The sequence below is a fragment of the Paralichthys olivaceus genome, chromosome 13 (assembly GCF_024713975.1).
Source record: "Paralichthys olivaceus isolate ysfri-2021 chromosome 13, ASM2471397v2, whole genome shotgun sequence".
NCBI classification, from domain to species: Eukaryota; Metazoa; Chordata; class Actinopteri; order Pleuronectiformes; family Paralichthyidae; genus Paralichthys; species Paralichthys olivaceus.
Window position 1 is genome coordinate 17,600,354 of NC_091105.1, and position 24,907 is coordinate 17,625,260.

General features: G+C 39.4%; 1 protein-coding gene across 1 annotated transcript in view; it reads left to right on the forward strand.

Moving 5' to 3' along the window:
- The first annotated feature begins 148 nt into the window (after nt 1-148).
- dyrk1b (dual-specificity tyrosine-(Y)-phosphorylation regulated kinase 1B) overlaps nt 149-24,907 on the forward strand; it is a 52,383-nt gene continuing 27,624 nt past the window's right edge. Inside the window, exon 1 of the mRNA XM_020091270.2 lies at nt 149-900. The gene's annotated coding sequence lies outside the window, so the exon portion shown is untranslated. The remainder of the gene's footprint in view (nt 901-24,907) is intronic.

Sequence of the window (24,907 nt, forward strand, 5' to 3'; positions counted from 1 at the left end):
AAATCCTTGTTCGCATAGATTGGTGCTGCATGCGAAACAATGTCGGTAACCACAGTTAAACCAGAGCACTAACTTTCGGGAGTAACTTGCGCGACTGTCCGCGGTGGATTTGTTTTGGCAGCCATTTTGTGGGAAATTTCTCTGGAGCGCGCTGGGCCGTACTTGCCTGGTGTCGGGAGTGCGCTCTCAATGCAGCCCCTCTCTCCTTTGACCGATATTACCATCACGGAGGGGCTGGCCGGCACAGAGCTAGCTGGAGCCGCGTGTGCTAAAATACGTCAAGTTTCTCCATTGCTCCCGCTGACACTGTCCATCGGCTGGCCGCTGCCCGCCGAGCAGCCTGCAGTGTGCGGACTGTCTTCAAATTCCAATGGCAGAGTTTTATTAGACAGCTAGCATGCTAGCTAACAGCTAGCTGGCTAATGTTAGCTTCTTTCCTCTAAATTAATTTTTTTTAAAAACCAAACGAGCCTGTAAAGGCAGCTGACCCACGCTGCTGCTGAGCCGTGGTCTCGTGTGTATCTGAGCGTCAACCTCGAGCAAGTGAATTAAGTCTGCTGAACAAGAAGAAGACTTGAGCGTGAGGTGCCCGTGGTTGAGGCGGCGAGCTGCCCACCTCCCCTCAGGCACGGCTAGCTGTGCTGCGCCGGCGATCGGTTCCCATCGACTACCCGCTCTCTGAGCTCAGGAGAATAACGCTTTTTTTTTTTTTACTGGAAACTAATCTCATCGGGGGGGTTTCTTTTTTATATCATCTAACAATCCTGCACCATCATATTTGGATTTCTGCTGTGGAAGGACGACTGACCCGGGGGAGGGGGCTCGGTTCGTGCGGACAGAGGGAAATAGGGGTTCCGAATATGGCTGCTACGCGGAACCTGGTTCGACACACCGCCTGAGGTAAGACACAAGACGACCGGCGTTGTCCTTTTTTCAAATTATATCATGTGTGCATTTGCGGCTGGTCGGCTCTTGTCTGTAATATGTATGCATTGACAGTCAATGAGAAGCAACAGTGCTTGGTAGCGTGATGTTCCCTCTTCCCTACGTTATTCGCCCCTGTCACCGGCCTCGTGTCACCATTCCTCTGCCGCTGCTCGTTAATGGGTTAGGGGCTTGCTTCAGCCGTAGAGGTGGGTTAACATTGTTGGGCCACGCTGAACAAGTCAGCCTCGGCTACAGTAGCTGAGATGTGCATTATGATGATGGACAACACAACCATATTCAGTTGCAGGCAATGTCCTCCAAGTCCAGTGATCAGCCCCTGTCCTTCTCCCTCAGCCTGATTCTGAGGGGGTTTTAACCATCTATCGCGTTCACTAAAGGGCTGGTCTGTGTAATGATCGATGCCATCAGTGTGCGTGTATCTGGGCAAGTTTCATTAGCAGCGGCATCGCGACCTGCCCTGAGTGAACGCACGGCACCATAAAGACTGGGAGAGGATGCCGGCTGTACAAAACGGAGGGAGAGACGGGGAGGGGGGGATGGATGGATGCGGTGGTACCCTCCGGTTTATGCGGTTACATCCCGGTGTGGCGCGTGGATGGCGATGACTTTAGGTGTCAGCAGCAAACCAGCAACCCCCGACTGTCCTCTGTAGATCTGCAGCATTTCATCTGCTGTGGCAGCTAACGGTAGCCACTAGCTTAGCTACCGCATCAGCCCCAGCCCCTACCCTGCCCTCTAGTATAGAGGGACACAGGCGCTCAGGTGCCGGGAGATGACGGCTCCTCGGCTGGGAACAGGACCACGAAGGGAGCAGAGCTGACGAGGAACCATGACTTGACATCTCTCTGTTTGCCTGCGGGTGTTAGTGGCCCTCTATTTGAGCAGGAGATGCTGTGGTCTGAAATTGTTGGCCATTTAAATAAGAGGTTTGTCATAGATGCTGTGCCCCACTCCTCCCCACCCACCTCGCCGAAGTTAGGTTGCTGTTTTTCCTCAAAATGTCTCAGAACGATCATCTCTCACCACCTCAGCTTGACTTCATCCTTTTTCTATACATTTTTCGATTTGTCTTTTCAAATCACGCCTTGCTAATATCCAACCACTAGTGTACATGACTGTTTCATTTCGTCATTCATCCAATCAAGCAAAAAGGCCACACACAGGCCATGGTGGAAAATTTCTGATGAGAGGAAGGTGCACATTTCCTCAGATCGAAGCTTCTGGCCGAGGTCTTACAGACCACCGAAGATGTGCTTACTCTCTTCCAATTGTGCTACACAGCTCTCCAGCAATATTGTTTGTGTCATGTCACAGTAGATACAGTGAATCCATTCAGTTTGTGCTGACCGCCCGTTAAGAGGCTGAGCTCTGTTCGTCATGAAACCTGTTCCAGCTGAACCTGATGCTAAGCTACAGTCAGCCACCAGTAGGTATAAATGTGAAAAGCACCTGATCGTAGCTGGCGGATTAGCCTCTTTTCCACGGCTCTGTCAATGTGTCACAGCCATTTAACCATCACCACCGTGTATGTAAGCTAAGATTTCTGTGATTACATTTACCATCTGTGGCAGTCATCATATTTTAAAACTGGACAGAAGGCATAAAATAAGTCACAGTAACATTCTTGGACGTAATTACATTTGAATGTACAATGAATGAATGTCCTGGTGTTGCAATACTGCTGCATAATGCCACAATGTACACTAAGCACAAAAAGGACTTCAATTTCTGTCTGTTGCAGCCCCGACTGGGTGCACGGTCCGAGCACATAGGAGTGGCTTGATCAGTGTTCTTTTTCACTGCAAGATAATACCTCATCCCACAGACCCTACCCTAATGTTAACTAATTTTTTTGTCTTGCTTTTATGGAGCAGTTTTCCAGTCTGTCTTTTGGCCACAAACAGCCAATGGACTTGTTCCCTGACTGACAGCAGCTGTGGCAACAAGCTTAGACCGTGTGTGTGACAGCTTTAACACAAATTCAACACTTGGTAGACTCTGATAGACCAACTCCAGACCTTACCAGGAAGTCAAGTAACGCCTATTTTCCCCCATCTTCTTATTCTTCTCTCATGGTATCATTCCTCTTTCCTCCTGTGTCCCCACATTCATGAAATCATCTTGGGATTACAACACGGTGAAACTCAAGATGAAACTTCTCACTTAAGTAGCTGCATCTTTCCTTCAACCTCTACCATGTAGTGCCAGTGGTTTTGTGTTTTTTCCTGCATTCATATTCCCTAATAATACAACTAAATTCTAGTACTCACCATATCTCATTTGGAAATGTGGGTTTTGGGCGACTACGGTATGTGGAGAAGATGAGGATTTTTTTCTTCTTAAAGTAAAACAACAACCAAAATGCAGTTTTGAGGATGAAACACCCTGTCAAAGGTGGGTGTGGAAAGTTTTGCATGTTCAAGAATATTTCCTGTTTCTTTTTTTATGTACTCTTTCAAACAAGTACTTTTTTGAATATACATTTTAAAAGAGTAAGGGGAATTAAAACTGCACCTAAAAACTACATCTCTCTATCCTAGTAACAGAGTCTAAATTACATGTAAAAGCATAACTTTAACAACATGGCAATACAATTTGACAGAATTGATTGTGCATTCTGCAGAGCACTGCATTGGGGCTGCAACAAATGGTGATTTTTGGTATAAATTGTTCTATCATTATTTAACTGATTATTTGATGAGCTGTTTAGTGTAAAGAAAATCAGAAAATTGCTGTTTAAAATGGCAACAGTAGCAGATTGGATCATCTACAACTAATGCAATGTTATTCTTTAATGGCCTAAATTAAACATTTGGCTGGTCTCTTGTTAATATTGGCATTTTTGATCATTTTCTTGATTATGTGATTATTTAATTGTGTTTAAAATGTCTGGAAATTGAGAAAATCCCCAATTACAATTTCTCAAAGCCCAACGTGACGTCATCAATTGGTTGTTTTCCCCAGCCAGCAGTTCACTACTAGACATATTTTTACTGTTGAATATGACAAAGACAAGCATCACATGATAATTGAGAAGCTGAATCCAGTCGATTGTTATTATTTTCATTTATGATTATCTGATGAAGAAGAACCTTGCCCTAAAAATGTATCCCCTTGGATTAGTTAACCAGACAGTCAAACAAAAGATGTTATATTTAGCTCAGATATTGTTTAATAAGATTTACCAGGAGCTGTGTGAGCTACTGTTTTTGGCTGGATTCAACCCTGGGCCACTGTTGTAAGAGCTCAATCTCAGGTGCTACAATGTGAACTACTGAAGGTGCCCACAAGTTCAGATACCTGGCTCCACACTGCAACTGTCAAAGTAACTCATGTAGCCAGCTGTCATCTACCGTCAAAGGTGAACATTAGTGCAAGCGGCTGTGCAGCGTTAATGTTGGGCTACTTGAATGTTTCAAATGAGATGCCATCTTTGAGCTTGATGAATGATAGGCACAGTCCTTTACATTGATTCAAGGCACAAGTATGAATTGGCTTGAAGAGTTGCAATAAGGTTGCCTCAAGGAGTTATTGTCAGAGTCACTAGACAAATGATCAGCTGATGTATTTAATGACCATTTTATAAAGGTAATTACCTTTTATGCTACTCCTCTCTTTGTCTGGGTGTAGCACTGTCTCTAACATGCATTAGGCAGCCATTCCAATCTTCACTGTTTCTGCCTTCCTTGACAAAAGTATTTGGAGCCAATAAGTTAATTATAATGGATTTAAATTTAGTATGACACATGTTGCAAGCGCTAGATGGCAGCACATGGAACGTGGGTATATCTAAATTATTTGCACTTAACTGTTGCAGCTAGCACTTAACTTCTTTGCTCAAGAATATTTGTGAGAGCATTTTATATTTGTATTTCATGTTTTAGGTTTGGCCTACCAAGTCATATAAATCAATAGAATAGTCTGCAATTTGTTAATTGGCTGATATCTTGCCATAGTGGTTGTACCATAGTAGAGAACCATTTAATACACCAGGCTCTATTATCCAAGTATGATTAATCAAATAGCAAGCCTTCTTTATGGAATATTAGATTTATGATTTTTTTTACATCAGTGATTGGGTATTTAAGTCTCCTGGGTTTTTAAAGAGACTGACAGGGCCAATTAACACTTAATGAACTTTTAACGGTCAACCAGTACCGGTATTTTTCCCGGTATGTCAGAAGGCTAGTCTGAATATTTACAATATTCACACAGTGGGTATTTTCCTCTGCCGTACATCTGTGGTCACATATGCTTTCACACTGTGGTGATTGTTAAAATCAGTTTTAAACTGCAGTACACCATTTCAGCCTAGATTGAAATCCTGACACTACACGCACGAGCTCACATCTCTAACTTAACAAGAAATGTGTTGGTGGGATATAAGAGGAAAGGAAAGAGAAAAAATGGTGTTTGTTTAAGATTGCTTAAAATGCTAGGAAATTAATGAGACTGTATCTAATATCTTGAGACAGAAGTTGCACTTTTTCATAAATGCTGTATTAAGTTTTTACTTGACAAGAGAAAAGAGCGTCTATTTTTTTATTAGAGTACTTATTTATAATCCCCCCAGTTCAATGTGAAAACTCATAATAAATATTGTTAAAATATTGCATTATACTTTCTTTGATTTGACAGTTGTCAGTTGTTGACTACACACAGACGTTGATAAATCTAAAGTATCAATATATATTGCACTGAATGCAAGTCAGTCATTATGCTATTCCTGCCTTTTGGTTTTGGGAAGTATTCTCTACCTGGATCTCTACTAATTGAATACTCCTACACTAAACAGATCGCCCTCCTTGACCTTAATGGTCTGTTTTCCTCACAGAGACAGTAGAAGAGTCTACTGAAATCTGCACGGTGCCCACAGCTAGCTTGTGTTTGCTACTGTAGCTGGCAGTTTGGGACAGACAGAACAAGGGAGAATGTCCAAGCTGTTCAGGCGACTGATGGGTTTAACACCTTGTTGCCAAACAAAACGAGAGTGCAGATTATGGCTGTGAGATATGACCAAACCTTACATCTTGATAGAGCTCATTTCATACCCAGATAATGATACATATTGTTACTTGTTACTCAAACCTTTTCTCGACCACGTAAAGTGTGACACAATCACTCTCCTCCATGTTTAAATTGCTTTAATGCTTATTTCCTCATCTCAACCATGCCATGTGGAAGACGTCTTGAGCAAATGACAAAAGATATTGCTGTAAAATTATTGTGACGTAACAAGATAATTAAGTGGGAATAATATGAAACAGACATTTTCCATTTTCATATGATTATGTACGTTATATTGCACCTCCCTAGTTGTGGTCAGTGGGCACAATCACTTTTTAGCATGTCCCCCTGGAAGAAGTAACTGTTCAATTTACAAGAACATAGTCTGAACAACAGCATTACCACATTTAATGAGACAAATGTACACAACCATCATCTACATTACTATTTGACAAAAGTAAAACTTGATGCAAAATGTCTAGTCCTAAAACCTGTGTCTCTATGTCTACTCTGTGCTTTTATCAAATGTGTCTTTGTGTCAATGTGGGGATTATTGTTGTGTTGTGTAAGTGCCAGGTCACCATGCAGTAGAATACTTTAAAATTGTCTTGTTAAATATAAGTGTGTGGTAGTAATGTGTGAGCCCAAGCAACACAATTAGGAAAGTAGAAGACTGGGCCTTAAGTTGCAGTACAGCTCTTTTTATCCTATACTCACATTGAGAAGTTTCCTTCTACTACTCTAGTGCTTCCATACTGCTCTATTCATGATTTTTCTACAAGCAATTAGAATGGAGGCAAAATGGCTTATCAGAAATGTCATCATCCAATATTCTGATTGGCGGGAATTGTGGCACACCTTAACATTCTCTCAAGGTTAGCAAATGCGCATAGAAACCGAAAGAGACCAGAGAAAACAAGAGAAACACCAGGGCCAAGGGTTTCAGATCACACAGGGCAGAGACATTCAGAGGGGATCTGGTAAATCTGAGCGAAAAAGATAATCATTGTGCACTTACGTGGATAAAAGAAGACACAAAAACCATATTGAGCAACAAATTGTTTGTTGAAATAAAAGTGTTCATTGTATGTTCTCAGAACATCCCATTGTGTGACACAAAAGTAAGGCACGAATGCAACACCATACAGCTCTACCTCAGTAGTGGTACTACACTGAAAGAAATGTAGACAAACTTCTACCCAGTTTGTGCAGACAAGTTCAGTTAGAGCCACCATCTTTACCTCTGAATCCGCTCTGTGCTAACTGTCTCATTTAAATGAATGAGTGGTAGTGATTCTTTTCTTGCATTGCTAATGGTCTGATCACGGCCTTATACTGCAATATTATTTAATATCTGTGTTAGATGTGCCACAGTAGTTAGTACACACTGGCCCAGTGGCTCCACTGTGAATTTCATTTGTATGGACATAAATACCTATTTGGTTCATTTTTGTATGTTAAAGGTAGGGACCAAGTTTATCAAATAAAAAACTCCAAATTGTAAAATACTATTATTGTTATGTTATGTTATTAATACTTAGTCAGAAGCTATTTAGAAGCCTGAATCTGTAGTGTAGTGAATATATCAGCTGCTAATTGCTTTATATTTAAATACGGCTGCACTTATTGTGCTGAGATATTTAACTTTGAAAACTATTGTTGTGAATTAATGTGGTCTGACTTTCACTTTGTGAAATTCTCCCTTTTTTCATTTTCAAGATGCACAATTTAAATAAAACTTTATCTCAGATCTGAACACCAAAGACAGGTCAAGCCAGAATAAAATTGATCTGACTTTTGAGCTGGCAAGCTTTCAGAAACTGGCCATACACAATCATTGGAAAGGGAGAAGCTGTGAAATAAACCACAAACATTATTTTTCTAATCAGAATTTGAATCAGTCCCGAAGCTTTTGTAAAGTCAAGTAGAACTTGGACACACGCTCTTGGACAGCTTGGCTGGAGAAGAACTCCAGGCCAATAATGCAAGTGCGAAGAAACCACTGGAAACATAGAAGTTAGCACTTAGCACTTAGTTTGAGACCCTTAAATAATACATACAGGACAGAGGTTTTGAAAGTGATAATTCAGACATAAAATCAGAACGATGGTTGTTAAAGTCAGGAATTTCATTGCAATAAATTTAGTGGTATTTCAGTTATGACTACAGTTTGAAATTGACAAACTATTTATTTGCTTCCATAAGAATCAATATAACGGATGGTTTATCAATGGATGGATTTTGTAGTAGCAAAATCCCTAAGGGAGAAAATTACTGGGCTGTAAAAGTTAGCTAAATAAACCTAATAATAAACCGGGCTCCTGACTGCACTACAGCAACAGGAGAAAAATGCACATGTTGCCTTCATTCTTTTACTTTTGGAAAATATTTTATCCTTGTCCCTCAAGTCTCACCTCAGTCAAATAACTTGCTGGCTACCATCTTATTCTGAAAATGATGAGTAACAGGTGCACCCCCCTCCCTTTCTGTCTCTCACTCTCTTTCTTTCTTTCTTTCTCTTATGCAAAATGCACACAAGAAGAATTCAAATTATCGGTAACAGTTCCACCTCATCACTGGTGCAAGAAAGTCTTGCTCTTACTTTTCATAGTATTTCCTGCAACTTGGCAACCAACTGTAGCGCAGACATCTGCTTCCCGTTTACACCAGCATGCAAACGTCCAGTGTACGTGAATGGTCATGTGTTTTTTGGTGTGTTAGTATGGATAGAGATTATTTGTGATATGGAGGTAAAACGCTTGGACAAAGATCGTTTTTGTTTTGAAATGAAAACATGCTGGTATGGATGGAGTCTGAGGTCATGTTCATACTGGCTTGAGCCAAGTTTGAAAAATGTGTCTCATTAATCTGAATGTAACCTGTCCGTCAGCACAGTGGTGTGTCAACACAGGGGGCTTCAGTAACTGTAATGCAACATCATCCAGGAAGGAACTTTATCGGCCAATTCAATGCATGCAAGCCCATGATCCTGATGGATCACTTTGTAACATGAATTCCAAATCTCTAATGTTGACCTTGTGACTGTCGTGGCAAAAGATAAAATAGTTGCCACTGTCATAACTCTCCAGAGTTGTGATATCCCGTCGTGTGTGTTGAAGAAGAGGAAGAGGAAGATGCCTTAAAATGTCTTAATCTGTTTATCAGCCTGGACGTCCTGCAGTGTCTCACCAGTACCATAACAATATATCCCCATCAACAAATCCCCCTTAAGCACAGGTCAGGTTTTCGTCCGGCTACAAATTGTATAAGCGGCTGAAATGTCAGTTGAAATGTAAATTAAAAAACGCTTTTGAAGTCTCAGTTGAGGAGTCAACATTTGAACAGTCATGTTTGTGTTCACAGGAAACGCTGTTTACCTGAGGAACAAGTGAGTAAAGCAGTTGAGATGTCAGTTAAATTGTGGAAATGGATGGAAGAGTTAGTTTGTGGATCTTGAGTTTAGATTTGTGTCAGTTTACCTTTGTTTACTTTAAGTGTTTGTTAATCCTTTTGTGCAGAGGCTTGCCCTTAATTTGAACCCTAATCCCAACCATTAATCTAAATTTAGATCTAAGTCACTTTACATCATGTTGAAGGCTGGTGCAGTGAAAAACGGATTGGAGGCCTCAATTTTCAGCTGAATCAGACAAAATGTCTCTATTTAGTTAGTGTGAGATCTGGTATTCGGCCCTAAATGTAACCAGTGACATAAGCTAATGCAAGCACACGTTCATTCATCCTATGAGGAGCGATTCATTCTTTCTGTCTCTTTTTCATGAACATATTCATTAGGTCTAAATACAACTACAACTAAAAGATGAACTATATCAATGGCCAGTGTAATGCAAACACTCCACTGTAACAGACTTGACAGCCACCCTCTGGTCAAGCCCCTCAGCTTCTATGGCTTTAGTTTTGTCTAACTTCCCGTCTGTCAATCTCTCACTCTCGTGTGTGTGGTGGTAATTTGGGTGTGAGGGTTGTTGCATGTGGCCCCTCCACCTGTCCTTACTTGGACTCTATTTCTGGGCCTCACACTGAACCTGACTATGTCTCGCCTGGCAACAGTGAGTGTGTGTATATATATATATCTACATATATCTATATCTATATCTATATATATATAAATGTATATATATATATAAATATATGAATCAAACTAATGCTTGCATCAGGATGCAGCTTTAATAAATGTGACATGTTGGTGAGAAAATAATGTTTTTTTTATTATGCGATGTGTGTTGAACGACCTGGTCGGTGTCTGTTGTGAGACCCATATGTCTTTTTTAAATGAAAAAGTAGAAACACACTTGAAGCACATCAGCTAACAGAGCATAATTTAATTCTCCTTCAAAGAGGTTTTACCTTATGTGTGGTGAGATCTCTGACTTTCTCATTAGATCCAGCTGTTTATGACCTTGAAAAACCCTACCAGCGGCTGAAATCTAATTTCATTAGATGAACATTATTTGTCCCATGTAAAGAGAAAAAAATGCTATCTATCAAATCAACCAACCTTGTGTTGGTCAAGTCAGTGTTTTTTCTGCAGAACTATTCCTTCAGTTTATTTAACTTTGATCTGAGACTGCCCTACACCTTGATGACAGGTTGAAGTTAGTGGTAGATGTGGGCTGTAAATTAACAGTAACAACTGCATCATTCCAGTGATAATAACACGTTGGCTACATTCTTATTAGAACTAAAACATAAATCAATCATTCATGAAATATATATTATTGATGGTTTGAAATAATTTCTTCAATTCACGAACATTTTTGTTAGTTGGTTATTATTAGAATATTCACATGTCGTCTGTCAATATAACATGATTGTCCAGTTAGGGACCAGCCAGAGCCAGTTCTCTGGATGTGCAGCATTCATCCCTTGGACACAGTAGAGTCCTTCACATTAAAAATCTTGAGCAAATTGTCATTTTCACCCTGTAATGTAAAGACAGCTTTAGTCAATGATAGTCCCTAGTTGAGTTCCACTCTAGCCACAATAAATAGGCACAGGAACAGTCTCCCTCTTAAGGTATTACAGCACGAGCACATCTCAGTCAGACCAATGAGTTGAAGAATGTGTTTTCTTTTTCTTATGAGCCAGTCAAAATATTGACTACTGCAGCTACTTCATGTCAGCCTCAAATAATTAAATATACACTTTGGAATCAAAATAGTAAAGATGCTAAACCACTTTTAGTTTATTAAGACTATACAGGTGTTTTTGTGTGGATGAGGCTTCAAGGGAGAGTGAGAGGCAGCAGGCGTGTATCTACAGGAGTGGTTTTTGTGTGTGTGAGCAAGCTGACAATAGATTTTGAGCACAAAACAGGAGACCTGAGCAAATCTGTTTATAGTAAGTTATTACTAAAGGCTAAGTTTAGTGTAATGCCTCCTGCATCCATGAGTAAGTGAGTGTACGTTATGGCCAGAGTGACGTAATATTTTTACGCATTAGACATGCGTTAAGCTCTGTGAGGGCACCCGTTTACCATCCAGTTTGGTGTGGCAGAGTGGACAGTGTCCAGCCACTAGAATATAAGTGCACCAACTGTGTATGAATCTTCCAAGTGGATGGCAAAGAAGTATATTAAGAGCAGCTGCCAGGCTTTTAATTTGACCATTTTGTGGCTGGGTGCATCACATAGGTCGAGAAAGACAGAAAAAAACATCTGTCTGAGTCAACAAAGAACTTATCACTGAACAGAGATCGAGTTGATCAAAACACAAAAATGCTTTCACAATAAAAATGTTCGCAATAATTTTGCATCTAATAACACACAATTCAATTGGCAGCCTACAAGCCGGGTCTGGTCTGTGATGGCGCCTTGATTTATTTCACATCCCATGCTGCCTCACAGTGTATTACAATCATCCCTGTTTGTTCTGAACCAAGCATGCGCTGCTCTTACATCTCCATACACTGTACTCGGCAATCTTGTCCTCTTCTTGCTAGAACATTAACCTGGTTAGTTACATTAAATGCTTCTCTACTTACAAAAAAAATCAATGTTGACTCAGAAAACAAGCAATGTAACACTGAATGGACAGAGACGTTTGTTAATATCTGTTTGTCCAAGGACTGTGTATTTACTCTGCAATGCATATTGTTTTGTAAGTAATATAAATTGAAATCACATTGTTATTTGACCCATGCTAATTTTGACACCACTTTCCTTGCTGGGCTCTTATGCTCATTGCTTGAGGATTTTGAGACTAACCTCATGTTATGAGCAGAGACTTCAAACCCTGTTTCAGGCTTGTAAAGAGCAAGATGGAGCTACATCCTCATTCTTTAGAGTGGCATGGCTATTAGACAAAAAGAAAAAGTTGTACACAGATGCAGAGACTGTCAAAGAAGTGTATGCTTTCACCAATCGAGGAGGTGGTTGCAGATGAGAAAACCTGAGAAGAAACTTCCATTATCTGACACTTACTTCAACCATAAGGAGAGAAGTTTCCCTTGCATCGGACATATATGAGACTCTTTTGAACAACTAGCTGTGCATGAATCAACTGAAAACAGTGTTGTAGCACAGCTATGCCTCTATGATAGCTTCTTTGATAGCGAATGCTTTCATCCTCCCCGACTTGAATGAATGAATTGCATTAAATAGGATCGATGACCAGTGAGATAATGTTTGTCTCATTCTTTGAGGACAACAACTTGGATTTGGATTTTTTACCAAGCTGATAATGGTTGTGGCTCCAAAGCTGAGATCTCTACATTGCCTTATTCACCAAAGCCTATTGAATGCCAAACTAAGTGGCGACTTAAAAAAGACAATGGTCATGGCAATTAAGTTTATTTGTTGCACCTCCAGCTTACAACTCCGTTATTCCCTCTAGTTGTTGTCAGAGATGTCAGCTCAATTTTTTGTTAATCCACAATGGCATTAGATGGTTTACCAAAGCAAGCTCACTGAAACAATTTGGTGAACTAAAGTAGGAGAAAAAGGCCCATATTTTTCTGTGTCTTATTAAAAATGGTGACTTTTCCGCTGCCATTTGCTTTTCGAGCAACGTTTTCCATCACTTGAACCAACTCAACATGGAGCTGCAGGGCAGATATTGAACAGTCACACAACTTGTGGAGAGACTTCATGCATTTCAAAGAAAGCTCACAATTCTTTCTGCTGATCTTTGTCCAGGCAAAAGGCTCCACCTCCCCACATTGCACATATGAGGCCTAAAAATCACAGAGGTGACGACAGGATTCAAGCATTGAAAACCAGCAGGTTTGAAAATTCCAGTATATCCACTTAAGCGTGGAGATTTGTGAAGGAACATTTTTGTGTGAATGCTGAAATATGCATTGAAAACACTGTATGCGTATTGCTTTTACTACTTACTTCAATGCTCTTGCTTAACCAAAAGTAATTTATCTAATCAGATGACAAATGTTGGCTATAGATTACATGTGTTTGCTAAAAGCTATGTTAATCAAACTAGGAGGTATGTTTTAGAGCAGGTATTATTTTGCCTTTATAATTCAAGCATTGATTGTCACATAGTAATGCTGCTATTATTGTGTTGTGGCTCATATGGACTGAATATTGTGATGTGCTGCAATTTTAAAATAGGAATAAATTACCTATAAAAATACAATGCACTGATATGTTGTAAATCTGTTCAGTACCATACTATGCACTGTTTTGTTGTTGTTGGTACAGTTGTGTGCATTGAGGTGGATGATATTTGTTACTTAAATGAGTGAAATTCTACATGTCTCTAATGTTGTACATTACAGTTTGTAGCTGTTAATCTGATTGAAGCCATACTATTATCCCATACCAAACAAATTTAATAGCCCTGCCCTTCATCATCAATTAATACATGGAATTGATTGGGTTTTGTATATAGTAACAAAAACACTGGATCATAAAACACAAAGATCAGCATTTATATTGTGAGTTAATATCGTGCTACCTTGATAAGTTTACAGATCAATTCTTTGACCTGCATTGTCATTCAATTTGATTTTTAAGATCTTCTTCCTCAAAGCAAAATTGTGCCCAGTTTGACAGGGCAGCGAAGGAGAATAAAAGCTTGGAGGTCCATTTATTAGCTTTGGGAACCTTCATCCGCATGTCACATTCTCATCAGAATAAAATGAGCTCAAAAAGATCAAATGGGAGTCAGTTAAAGGTTATGAACTATGATTCAGTGGGTGGCCAGTGAAAGACCCACGTTCACATTGAAATGGTAAGCCAGAGACCATCTTTGAACAGAGACTGCATTTACCACCTTCCCCAAAATACAACCAACTCGTATCATGTGACCAAAGTCCACAAGCTAAATCTGTAAATGGTCTGTATTTATATTGTGCTTTTCTATTCTTGATGACCACTCAAAGCACTTTAAAGTACAGTATGTATCATTCACACACATTCATACAGTGCACCTATGTGCAGCTCTTCATCCAACGAACATTACACACGAACAGTCAGGGACAATCGATATCTTGCCTAAAGTTGGGTTCCAAAATCTGGCGCCAATCAAGCACTGGTTCTTACTCATGTAACTACCGGACTGAATCACAACGCACATTCTGGTGCCTCATTTCGGTTTGTCACGCTATGGACTGATGTAGTTGCCCTTCTTACAGGCAATATAAACATGCAACGATGAAGCACAAGGATTCTGGGGAGTCAAGTCAGTAACATTTATTGATGACACATTAATGTGATGAAAAAGGATAAGAAGAAGGAGAAGCTTCATGTGTCATATATCCCCAGCAATCTAGGCCTATAGCAGCATAACTAAGAGCTGGTCCAAGTCCTAAGGCCTCATTTGTCTGTCTGAACGTGCATAGCCTGAGAGAAAACTAACTGAGTTTGACCTGAACATGATGGGTATTCTGTTTTTGTGTCCAAACCTGCATAGTCCGATGCAGTTAATGAAAGCTGCACTTATATTTCTCTGTGCCTGACACACAGGGATATTGATTGTTTTCCCAGATCACAGACATGTGCCATGTAAAAAATCATTTCTGCCATAATGGCCTCCCCCAATATCGTTCAAGATTTTAATCCGAATCCAGCCCAGCCAGACCTGTCAGGTCCCAATGGTCTCAGGTGGAGTATCCACACCACATTTGAGAGCAGAGGGATGTACAATGTTCTACTGCTTGCACAACCTTATGCCAAGCACATCTCTGGCCATGGCGGTTGGGAAACAATTGATGTCGGGTTTGGAGCTGGAGTATTTTGCTATATTAAGCACTGAAACTGTTATTGGTGTTGAATTATTGTAGTTGGGTTGGGTTAGGAAACCAGGATCTAACTGCAGACCATCTGGTTTGTGGAGGACCTGCTCTCCCACCTGAGCCACAGCCGTCCTTTATGCCCCCCAGGTGTTGGAAGAGTGAGCGATGTGGTTCAATGCAAGAATGCTTACAGATACGGACTCCAAAGGTCAATATTGAACTTCCTTGTTTAAAAAAGATCATTGTTGCTAACTTTGTGATTCTCTTTGTCTTGTTTGTTGTCCTATTGCTTAAAGACTGGATTTTAATTTATCTTGAACTGACTTTATCTTGAAGACTTACCATGTAATACCTTTTGTTTACATCTGAGCTACACAGTAGTAGGTGGGTATATTGTAATTGGTGGCTTCTGTCTGTCTGTCTGTCTGTCACAGCAATAACTTGGTTAGTTAATCAAATTTGGATTAAACCTGGCAAATTGGTTGGGAGTGGGGTCAGAACCTGCTCCTTTTCGATCTGCTTCTTTTTTCAAATCTATCAAATGTCAAGGTCACAGCATGGGATCAAAGTTGTATTCTAATGCAAACAGTTAAATAAAATTTTGGGATTTTGACCAAACTTGGGCGATGGCAGCTTGTTTGTGAATCTAGTGTATCTTTGCTGTAACTCTTCCTTGATTGGGACTAGGCCTACCAAAGCATTTTCAGCCCAACCCATTGAACGCGCCTCAAATACCAACAATGTTTCCCTCTAAACCTTGTGGTCAAAGTCTTGATGAATTGGATGTGCATCTAGAGGCAAGTAACCAACATTTGAAGTCCCACACGGATTGGTGCAAGTGGGCATAGCCTTTCGCATCTCAGCTCATAAGTCAAAATGCCTTTGAGCAACCCTGATTAAATTCACTGGCTGTCCTGTGTCATACTGCAACAACTTACATAATTTCCTTCACATCTGATGAAGGGGAGAAAAATGCTGAAACGTAAAGTGCACAATGAATGAAATGCTACATATACTGTCATTATGAATCAAGTGTTTAATTCTGTTCAAAGAATTTAAGTAGCTGAAATGACTTCAGTTTTCTTGAGCCTGAAACCGGCTAATTGCTGCTCAGATTTAATTTATGCCCATTGGGCTGCTTCCCTCTGTCCAGTGCACAGGGGTTTGAACCCATGTATTGCTGCTTGTGGCTATAATTACACAGGTTCTTCTACTGCATTGATTTTAACAGCTACACCACACAGATGCCCACAAAATAAATGTATTATGCTCATCTGGACTTAGAATGTCATTATACAATGAATTTATTAATGCAATTTTATTTTGTTGACCTGCTTCCCTATTGTCAAGTAATGATATTTTTCAATAACATTTACCTGTGCTTAAAAGTTTAATCATCCGATACTTACATATTGACCATCAAAGACTGCATGAGGCGCAGGTCTCTCTGACTGCATTTGTAGTATGTTTGAGTAATGTCGTCCTGCCGTACCAGAAATATGATTTATGGATGATGGAATGGGTCCAGGGTAGATTATCGTTATACTTATTATGTAATATGAAGGCCAAAGAGAATCTATGAAAAAACTCATTTGAAGTATTGATTCAAATTTGTTGGTTGACACCTGCTAAAAGTGGAGAGGTTGATGGTGTAATTGTCATGTATTTTGATCGTGTAATTGTTTCTACTGAAGTAGATTGAGCACTATAATTGTAAATTCTATATATGCATGTTGTTGGTTATGTGCCATACAGTACCAACACCTCGTCATCCCCACATGTCTATGTAACCATATAATATCTGCCTTTTATGTGAAGTCTTTTGTACAGTCAAATAACAAGACTTAGTTTTCAAAGGTTTAGTTTAATGGGCATGTTGTGTACTTGCCACTGATGTGATGTGATGTGATGTGATCTGTCGGTGGAGTGCGTATCTCGAGTTCATCTTATCAGCTTGCCATGTGTATTGTAAATGGCCTGTGGGTGTGCAATTTCAAATTTGGTTGGATTTGGACATGTGATACGTTATATCAATAAAATGTGTATAAACAGATAAACAGCACCTTGCAGTCCGTAGGAGCAGGGCTGCATGCCTCACTCATTTGCTTAAGCCAATCACACCTGTTCTTTTTATTATTCAATTTCTTTCACTTTCCTTTATCAGAGTTTTTTTTTTCACCTCCATCCAGGGTCTGAAATTAACACCCATCAAGGGCCAAATGTAGGTAGATTTTTATTTTTAGTTTGTTTGGCCACTATCACTTGCCACCGGTCTGCTGCTAGATATTGACTGGCAAACATGTTAAAGCAATGTGGCAGTATTTTAAAGAAGTAAGCCGACCGAACGAAAAAGCAAAACCAAAGAGGAGAAAGGCATAGTACCTACAAAAAGAAAGTTCAATGACAAATGGATGTTTGGAGATTAAATTATGAAACTAAAACATATCTGTGACTGTGAATGTAGCTACTGTCACATAGGTTGTATGTCTGTGTCCTGGACTCAGTCGGAGCCTCCCCTGTCAGCAGATTTGGTGACAGCGCTAACGGCAATGTCTGAGCAGTGAGCTCAGAAGCAAAGCATGTGATTGCAGTTCATAGGCAAAGGAGGAGCTTTATGATTCAACATCCTACCTTATTAATATGATATGTGACACACATTATCATTTTTGCTAGAATAATTTTGCTTGACTGCTGGATCCCATCATCTACAAGCCATTTTGGCCAGTGGGTCAAAAAGGTCATTTCAGACCCTGTCTGCATATGTTTGTTGTTTTGTTTCATTGCTTGTCAGCATGATTAAGCCAAAAGTAAAGAGTGATTTCTACCAAACCTGTTGTAGGTATGCAGCATGGACCACAGAAGAATCCCTTCAATTTGAGTGCTGTTTGGTTAAAGCAGCAGATCCAGAAAGTGTTTAGGTATATCCTGAACATTGTGAGAGAGGTGGTTTTTCAACATTTTCATTAGTGTCCAAGGAAATACTGCTTAAATCTAGACATATTCAGGCTCATTTGACCTGAGTAGAGGTACAGTACGTGCTCTATAGGCTCCCATTAAAATAATTAATATATAATAATCAATACACATATATACCTGTTCATACAAACCACTCCCATCTCAATACCTATAGGGATGATGCATGAAACTAAGCAATAAAATAATGATAGAATCATGAAATATTGAGGCATTTGTGTGTGTGTATGGGGGGGGTTTGTGTGTGTGGGTTTCAGACAGAGAGAAAATATCTGTCTGATATTAAATAATACCCAAAACTAATGAGCCATATTGCCTGTGCTTGTTAGAGCTGGGGGCTCGTCTTTCGGTAAATGTTATATTGTAATGTTTCTTGAAATGTCCAAAATGACAGCAAAAAAATAGCACTTGACCGATATGGATGTTTTGGGGCTGATTCTAATATCAAGGAGTAAACAATTTCCAACACTGATATTTTGGCCAATATATATATCCTTAAAGAAATGGCTATGCTAAAATGTCATTAAGGCTTGATATTTTGCAAAGATTTTACCAAAACCTGTATCATAAATAACTATAGATTAAATTAAAACACAACCAAATTGAACTGGAAAGACCTCAGGCTCCAGTTAAAAGCATTGGTATTGTCAGGAGTGAACAAAGTGTTCAAAACTGTACTTCAGAAAAAATGGCTTAAATACCACATAAGAAATGTCTTGCTTTCAAAATTCTACTTACGTCATAGTAAGTAGATATTTTCATTAAAATGGTCTTCAAGAATTTTTCTGTCTCATTCAGTGTTTTCATTAAACGATCAAAAGCACTTTGAATTGCATTTTGTGTGTGAAATGTATACTGTAATGTAAATGTATAGTGTAATAAATTGTTAATATCTTACAATATTATTATCTATCATATTGGTTTATTATTATTGATGCATTAGCATACAAGCACCATTTTATTTTTGTACTGGTTGACTTTAAGCTATTTACGTATTTTGTAAACGCTAGTATTTTAATTTACTACATAACCATTCATATTTTATATGCTCATAGGTTGTAAAGTAATTTAACAAGATCTGTAATGACGTCAGGGTTGGATTATATATGAATGGATTGCATCGTTCACCACATCATAAGTGGTTATGGCTGTTCAGAACAGCCATTCTTGAAGACAGAGTGAAAAGCCAGTGGTAACACAAAGGTTGACTATCAATAGATCAAGGTTGCAATGTTCAAATATGGGGAGAAAAGTTCACATTTTCAAACAGTCACCCTGTCGCTTGTGTTAATCACATGAAAAGTAGAGTGGCACAGAAGTGCATGAGTTGTGTAAAGAATGAAGAAAGAGAAGTTGTTAGAGAAGCTCGGCTCTTTTTTACTTTCTCAACTGCACACAGCTGGACAGTCACTGAATGAACTGGGCATCAAAGTCATATTTTTGGTTCTGGGGAATTTCTGAAAGACTCTAGATTCCGGCACCAGAAAGGCTGTTAAAGCACCCCTGTTCAAGAGTACCAGCAGCTTTAGGGTTTGGGTTGAAAAGGATACGATCCTTTAAAATGTAGATGTATAATGTTGCAAAATACTGAAACACCCCCAAAAAATACAAGTGCCAATAGATTTGAGTCACAGTATGGGATACATTTTTTATTATTGGATACCACTGGGTAGAAACCCATTTGAAGAGGTTGTTCATCATGAGGTTTGGTGTCTACCAAGGCTGATAATTACTTAATTGTTCGAAGTTTGCCAAAGACCAAATTTATGAGAGGAACATAAGCTGTCATTCTGGTATTCCAAATTCCAGAGTAGAGGGCTCAGTTGATGGTGTCCAGAATATGTCATGTAAATTGATTTAACTTTAAATGTTAAAACATACCACTCTTTAAAATACTATTCCAAAAAAGGACTGTAATGTTATGATTAACTCTACAGTTCCTGACCTCTACAGTTTGTTTTGTTTTTTCATTTCTTTTCTGTTTGTCACTTGCATTCTCATTCAAATGTGATGGAGATGATGTTTGAGTTGCAGTTTCTCAACACTGAGGCAGGTGGGACCCCATGTGAGGTGACCTGATCTGCAGATATCAATGGCTTGGAATGAATTGGAGGATCCTGAAATGAGGTCATGGGAAGCTAAGGTTGAAGTGTAACCTACCGTTGAAACACGATATTGAATAGTTGTGAGTCATTTTCTTATCTAAACTATAATTACACACAGACAGTTGATGAACAGGGACTTCAAAATAAATAAATCACCATGCCTATGGCTGCTACAGGGGTGCACTTCATTACTGCCTTTCCAGGTGAATGCTGTTTATAATTCTAGTTACTTTTTGACTTATGTGAATAGTGTTTCATTTATTTCCACTTAAATTTTTGTCATTATTATTTTTTCCTTGTTTCCCTCCCTGTTTGTAATGTCTTGTACTACTAAATAACAAAATTTAAGGGGAAAAGAAATTAATAAATTTCCATCGCAAACAGTGGCACAAAGGAGAGTTATACATGGCAACAGTAACTGTATCATGGTGTGTGCAGCCTCTTGCACCGACTGATGCTGCTTTAATTTTATCTTTCAATTTTATTCTATTGCCTTATTTTACTCTTTTTTTCTACTTCATTCTGACTTGTGCTGCTGTAACAAGGGAATTTCCTCATTGTGGGATCAATAAGGTTTTATCTTATCTTTTATCTTTATAAATTACTACAGACTATTTGTCCATTTAAGTTCATTTATTGAAACTGTTCATTCGATTGTAAAACGTTATTATTTATAACTGTCAAGTGAGTGTTTCAGTAAATGATAACAGTGTTCAAAACTTTATTAATTAATTAATTTATCATTGAAAGTGTTTCAGTAAATGATATCAGCGTGTTGTATTTGAAGAAAGCGATGAGAAAAAGGAAGCACACGTAATACTTACTGTAATACAGTACTTTAGAGTATTTATCCATTTGTGTTTATTTATTTAAACAATTTTTAAACACCCCCTGTTGTTGCTGTTGTGGTTTTGTTTATACGTTAGTAGGCTATAATTAAAACTGCTCATTCGATCGTAGCATAGTTCAAAACTTTATTTGTTTATATTGTCAAGTGAGTGTGTGTACATTTATTGAAAGTATTTTGCCCACCCTATTTTTTTGACATTGTTTTGTTTAAACAGGGCTCACTAGGTCGTATCATAGTTCAAACTTAATTAATCTATTCATTTATAATTGAAAGCGAGTGTTTCAGTAAATCATATCAGTGTTTTGTATTTGAAGAAAGCATTTAGAAAAAGGAAGCACATGTGATTCTTCCTATAATACATTACTTTAGACTGTTTGTCCCTTTGTGTTCATTTATTGAAAAAACTTATGCCCACCCTATTTTTTTGACATTGTTCTGTTCAAAATGGGTTCACTGGGTCGTGTCATAGTTCAAAACTTTATTAATCTATTTATTTATAATTGAAAGTGTTTCAGTAAATCATTTTATTTGAAGAAAGCGATGATTCTCATTTGACTACGAAGCCAACTCTCCCCATCGGCTGGCTTTAATGTGCATTAATGGCATTTGTGCAGGCAGAGCATTGGCAGGCCTGATCCCAGAGGCTGTAACCCAGTCTCATATCCTCCTGTTTGCCTGTGTCACTCCTGCTCCGGTGTTCTCGTCTCTCTGGCACCGCCCAGTGCCGGCGAACAGAAGCTATCAGTGCTCCTCTCTCTGAAAGCTCCCTGCAGTAGCACCATGGTAATTCTGCTCCTCTATCTTCCCTCTGCATCATGTTTACCTAGCAACAAGCATCACCCGCGGCTGGCCATCCCATTGGTCATTTGAAAACGCACCGGGGACCAATGGCAGGGCTGTTGCCATGGTACAGTGTATAGTTGCCGGGTGGAATTTTGCTGCAAGGCACGTGAGTCTCGGAGTCTGCTTGCCTCCTCGCGCTGCCGCTGTAATCTGCGTTAGTTGCGCCGAACGTGACCGAGTGAAATCCAGTCACTTTGAAACACTGACGTTCGTCCACACGTTCGCTCCTCCGAGCACACGGACGCGTTTCACAGCAGAATCGGCCGCGGAGACGACGGGAGACTGCTGCATCTCATTCCACAGCCCGTTTCAGTCCCCGTTTGTGCCCATGCAACATGCTGCATCACTGACTAAACTGACGCACCGTGTCAGCTCGTAGCGACGTTTAAAACCTCCTTAGTGTTTTCAACCAGGCTGTCCGAATATTACAAATACATCTTTAAGTGCCTATTTATTAAATGCATTAATATACTTCTGCAAATTACAGATGCTCAGGGATGTATTTGTTACAGTAAATGCAATGCTTAATTCAATCCAAGTTCAATATTAATATTCATTTCTGTAAATTATTTGAAATAATTCCTATACCTGTGTTGTGACCCTGGTCACTGTTTTGAATGAAATAAGCTTTCTACACAGGACACTAAGTCAACATGTAGGATATCTGATGGTTAGAAATGATGAGTTATATAGATATAAATGTATTTTCCTTCTTTTTTCAGTGCTTTTTATTCTCAAGGCACATTTCTTTTTTATATATATACGTTGCACAAGGGCATACTGCATGGTGTGCAACATCAATTCACTTTATAATTAGCAGAGAAAATACAGGAAACTTGTGTAGGTCACTCATTGTATGTGTTTGCACACACACGTTTTAACCTGTTGCTCCAAACTCTGTAATTGTGGAGCTGACATAACATATGTGGGATTGAAAAAAATGCGGCACGCTCCATGTTTCTCATCAGAGCAAACAGACATATGCACACAGTAGGCTTGTAAAAAGCCAACTGAGAGTACCCAGCTACCTTCGTGCATCCTGTCCATTGTGTCTCTGATGGTATGCCTGCCCATTTAGGCTTGACATAAAATCAAAATTATTGTGCATGCACAGGTGAAACGACCTGTTTCCAGCCACAAACAATGTGGCAATTAGTCTTCAGTCACTGTAAAGTATGCACATACTAAGTTCTGGTTCTGTTCTACAGCTTTTCATCGCACCTCAATACCCACAACCCTCCAACTGGTGGAAAGGGTTGTTTTATGTGGTTTTTGTAAGTTAGTTTAGATTGAATTGTCAAACTTTGAGTTATGAAATAGCTTTGGCTAAACTGAACTAAAATGTGTACATGATGTAGCAGACACTGCTGTGTGACCATTAAGTCAACAGTGTAAAAATACTACTTGCAAGATGATTCCTGTTGTGTTGATGCTATATCATGTATCGTTAAGATGAAGTGGCCTGATGTCTGTGGTGCTACAGTTTTCTACATATGCCAAAATTAACTTCGGTCCACCCCCCTTCTGTCCTTATTAATCAGAAAAAAATGATTGGTACATTTTTTGTTACACTGGAAAATACATACATCACTAATATATATAAGTTGAAATACATTTTCATCTAAGAAGCAGTGACTGCCAATTACTTTCTAAATGTTTGTTGTGATGTGAGTGATGAATTTATCTTTGATTTGACACACTCTTCTCCACATATATGCTTCTCGTGTACTATTAGGAAAACATTTTATATTGTCTCCTTGTTTGGTTCAGGTTGTTTTTCTATATTTTCTAAGTGAAAGAGTAATAATCTTCTGGCTCCTACATTTGCATAGCGCATGTAACATTTGTTATGGATTCCTCTAGTACAATTTATTTCTGGTCTCATCTCGTCATCACGGCTCACAAATTCCAACTTCAGGTGTGGACGGACAGACCTCCAGATCTGATGTCGGTTTGGGCATTTGCACCCAGCACTGTATTCAAAACTTTTAGCACAGGACAAGTTCAATTTCATTTTGATTATTGTGGGGCCCCTTTGAGTTGCAGTCTCACAGGAAGAGTCCCTATATGTGATGCCTGACAGAATGTTGCCTTCCTGTGTAATGTGTGAGGCATGTACTTCTCCTCTGCGACAGAAACGCTTCACACTGTCCGGGCTGCCACTCCGACCAGACAGGCGCAGTCACCCTGAGCTGGGCGTAAGGCATTTTTGAAGCAGACCACCTGTAGTGATGCATCTGGATGTGATTATCATGTTAGTGTACATTGCTGCTGCGCTGTATTGCTCTTTGTTACCTTCTGCTTGTTTATGACTTATCTGTGAAACAGATCACTTCAATGCAAGCTGTGTAATTATAGCATGTTTTTAGGCCATGCCATCCTATTTTAGCTGTGGCTGGTCAGCTGTTATGCAGAGTGTGGGAGTGCAGTGATTTGGACCATGGGTACTGGAGCCCTGGAGCTTCAGTTGATTATCAAGGAAACCTGCAGAATCCAGAGCCACTGAGATCACTTAGCCAGAATGTAGTAATTACACTTACTGATCTTTAACTTGAAATTTGGTCAGTCAGTTTTGACCAAATTTGTTGTTACTGCAGCTTCATTATGCCATTATTAGGTTTTATGAACAGTATCAGTAGATTATACTTAAGCTACCAAATTGATAAGTACAGCACTTAACATTGGGTGAGTATTTCATGTTTTAAGTGTAGGCTACTGCACTGCTGTTCACAAAGTTTCTCTTATATGCATGGATAAAGGATTATCACGGGAGCCCTTGATCTTTGTGTGGAAGGTAATTACAGTAAGCATTACTTTGTTATAACACATTACCGGGCGATCAATCTGCACACGTTCCAGATAAAACCCCAGAAAGAATGAAAGAAAGAGAGGAGGGTGAGCCCAAGTGACACACATTTGTCTGTGCAGCGCGAGCTGACGGTGAGTTTCCTTTAAGAGGGTGTCAGCTGGT